Here is a 3,972-nt window from a genome sequence, read left to right on the forward strand (position 1 = left end):
GAATTTCAAGCAGTACAACATTTTGCGACAACAGAAAAACGTGAGACATTTCTTGTTTTTTATGTTTATTCATTATTTTTATGTTCAGTCTCAACTGTTACGAAGTTGATGTGCAGTTAATAAGTGCAATAAATATTTATACTGAAAAAGAAAATCGTGATCTCAATTCTAAGCCAAAAAATCGTGATTCTCATTTTATGCAAAATCGTGCAGCCCTACACACACAGGTGTACACACGGGTGTTCACAGACGCGGACTACACCTTTCTTGGCTGCTGCCTCAAAGCACATTGTGCGCTGTCTATCTTGCGTGCTGCACAATATCGTTTAATATTCAGTATCTACTGATAGCTAGTTTATTGTGATGGTGCTGTATTTATTATGTTGCTCTTTTTTTGTTTGCTTTCTCTTCTGTTTTTTTTTCTCCATACAGGTGACCCAGGTGTTTTGTTTGTTTCTCTTTCTTTCTTCCCCACTTTCTCACCGTCTCTTCTTCCCTCTGGTTTTCTTTCTCTCCCTCTCTTTCTTTCATTCTTTCTCCCTGTCCTATCCCCCAGTCATGTCTGTCCCGTTGCAACCGAAAATAAAATAAATACATAATTATAATAAAGGTCAATCAAATGGACCAATATGGCAAGGCCATGATGATCCACATGGTAAAATAAATCCGCTTGGCATCTTTCTTGGCCTTAAGACAACAATTCTGATGGCTAAAGATCCAAATGGGAAACAAACAAAAAAAAGAGAAAAAAAGAAAATGCAATTATTCGAGAGCTGCATTTTTAAAGGATAAAATAAAGTTTCAAAGCAAATTAATTCAGTTTCAGAATATAAAATTCTATTTCAATTAGGTGACGATTCATTTTCAAACCAACACATTAAATTTCAAATTAGGATAATTTGGGATAATTCGAATTCAGTTTTAAAAAGCATTTATTCAAGTTACAATTCAGATTCAATTTGAGCACTTCAAATTTTAATTTAACTTATTCAAATTCAGTTTTTGATGGCACAAAGTTCTGCCCATATGGAGCAACCTCCAGGTACCCACCCAGGGACTCCAAGAAGGCTAAGTACTCTGAACCACCACTCAGCGCATAAGTGCAGATGACAGTCAGGACCCGTTCCCCGACCCAAAGGTGCAGGGAACAAACCCACTTGTCCACTGGGAGAAATCCCAACATACAGGCAATAAGCCCAGAGGATACTAGGATACCCACCCCAGCCCTCCGCCTCTCACCAGGGGCAACTCCAGACTGAGACAGAGTCCAGCCCCTCTACAGGAGACTGGTTCCAGAGCCCAAGCCGGTACCTCTCAACCTCACGCACTAACTCGTGCTCCTTACCCACCAGAGAGGTGACATTCCATGTACCAATTGCCAGTCTCAGTAGCCAGGGATCAGTCCGCCAGGGCCTCTGCTCCTGGCTGCCGCCTGGCTCACAATGCACCCAACCCCTACAATGCCTCCTGCGGGTGGTGGGCCTGCAGTTACAAACAGTATCCCTCGTTCCTGATTTTTAGTTCCAAGCACTTCTTATAATGACTTATTACTGGTGAAATTTTGGATATATTAGCTCTTTATAGAGTGAAGTTGCAGGGGAAAACATATTCTATAAGCCTTTAATATTTAATAATATTTTAAGCTGTAAAAAAAAAAAACCCATACCTTTTCTTTTTGGTATATGACCAAAAATAAACTTTTGTGAAGAAGAAAAAGTGACAAAGAAATATTCCCTTCAAAATGTATGTTTCCACATGCCAAGAATTTGTCTTGGCTAAATGATTTAATCAAGTAATAGTGAAGCAGTAGTGGCAGAGAGGGTGGCATCAAGTGATGATGGACCAGAAGTGGCTGTAGGAACTAACTGCGGGAGGGCTGTGGCTGGTTATGGGCCTTCAGGTTGAGGTGACATAAATGAAGATGATAGTGCACCAGATGTTTTTTTTAAACACCAGTGTAGCTTTACATGGCCGATGTTTACTTTTGAAATGATAACCCCCTTGGAACCTTGAAGGTTGGTGCTTTGGTCCTGGATAGCTGTTATAACACATGAGCCTAAATAATTGGCTTCCAGCTTTCCTCCTTTCCTCTGCTGATTACTTATATTGGCTCTTAAAACCCTGTCACTGACTTTGAAGTCAGCATTTGTTGTTGTCCTTTTTATTTTGTTCTTTGTCTTTTCCACTGCTTTGTTAACATGCTCTTTCACTAGTTCCAAAAGCTGTTTGTTTTGTAAAGTCCTGTTACAACTCTTCCTGCTCACATATGCTTTTGTCAGCCTGTGAAGCAAAAGGGAATTTTTGCCTTGAATCATAAATCAATCTGTGTCATGAATATTGCCATGATTTCTAGATCGGGGAAAGCAAACAACCTCTGGCTAAGCAGCAGGCACAACACAAAATAGGTAACTTGTCAGTCCAGGACTCTGCAGTCTATTTACACCTACAGGCCAGTCAATGGACACTCTTTCAATGATGAGGATGTACACAGCCTGGACTGGGAGGAAAGCTGATTTGAGCAGAGAGTCAAGGAGGTCATTTGTGTGAAAAGGGAAAACCATCTCTGAAACAAGAAGGGAGCCTAAGGGTATGCTGTGATTGCAGCCATTCCTCAACTCTCTGTGAATATACTTATACTTTACTATACTATACTATATTATATACTATGCTTATTCGTAATTTATGTCATATTTCTGCTATTAATTGCTTGTTATGGATTTTTTTTTTTCATGAAGGCTGTGCCCTAGTGCCCTCTATTGACGAGTCACCAGCAGTGCCTAAACCTAATGCTCACTGAAATTCTTAGGCTTGCACTATTTATCCATGTTAACCAAACACCATATTCAATTTACAGAGCCAACCTTGTATTTCCTTAGGCTACAAACTCATCAAAACAACAAGCATACAATAGTAAACCATAAGCCAGAGAGAGATGGTATATTGCTCAGTGTTATTTACTTCCTGTCTGAAACATTTCCAGGGTGATATGATTACTGCCAGAGGTGAGGAAATACATTATAAAAGAAGAGAGTGAGGCATTGTGTGTTTTCAGTCTCTAGTTTATTTATTAATGATATTAAAGCAGAACATATAGCAATCCTGTAGCAATATATCTTTAACTTTAATACATTGGTAGCACTTTCTATTACAGCTCTGTAATAAAGTGGTGACAGAAGGGTAACAAGGGAGAAACAAGAGTATAATAATGTGGTAATTTCTTAGTTGTTACCATGCAATTACCAAAGTAATATGAGTAATATACAAGTAATATCATGGCAGCAACAGTAGTTACAGTTGAGTAATATTACCCTGAGATTAAAGTAATTGTATAATAAGGGCCCAGGGGGGGGGGGGGTAATAATATGGAAATGCAGCCCTGTAATAAAATGGTAATAGCAGGATAACAAAGACAAAACAAGACTGGAATAATGTGGTAATTTCTAAATTATTACCACTCAATTACCTCTGGGGCAGTTTCTGTATAATGAGCAGGAAACAGAGCTGCAAAATGCAAAACTGTCTGTTAGAAAGTGCTGCCAATACATTTTCTTTTTTCCATTTTAATGACAGATGAGTTTTCTGTCAGTGGATGATCTATTTTTCTGTTTGTCACTTAGCTTTTATCACCATACATGACATTATGATAAGTAATTTTTTAGTCATTTTCTAGTACACATACGCTCCAGTTACACAAGTGTACCTTAAATGGACAAATCTGATTTTACAATTCAACCGTAGAACAACCACAGAAAGACAGTTTTCACCTTAAACTATGATGACTCAAGTACTTCCCACATACAAAACAACAACAACACAGTTTTAAAATTTATATGAATTCATTGTTTTATATTTCTTTAAATTTCTTATGGGGTGATTGTGGCTGAAGAGTTGGCAGTTCATCTTGTAATCGTAAGGTTGCTGGTTTGAGCCCCAGCTCCGACAGTCTCAGTCGTTTTGTCCTTGGGCAAGACA

Source organism: Haplochromis burtoni, unplaced genomic scaffold, assembly GCF_018398535.1.
Source record: "Haplochromis burtoni strain Fernald_Lab_line unplaced genomic scaffold, NCSU_Asbu1 Contig_38, whole genome shotgun sequence".
Taxonomy (NCBI): domain Eukaryota; kingdom Metazoa; phylum Chordata; class Actinopteri; order Cichliformes; family Cichlidae; genus Haplochromis; species Haplochromis burtoni.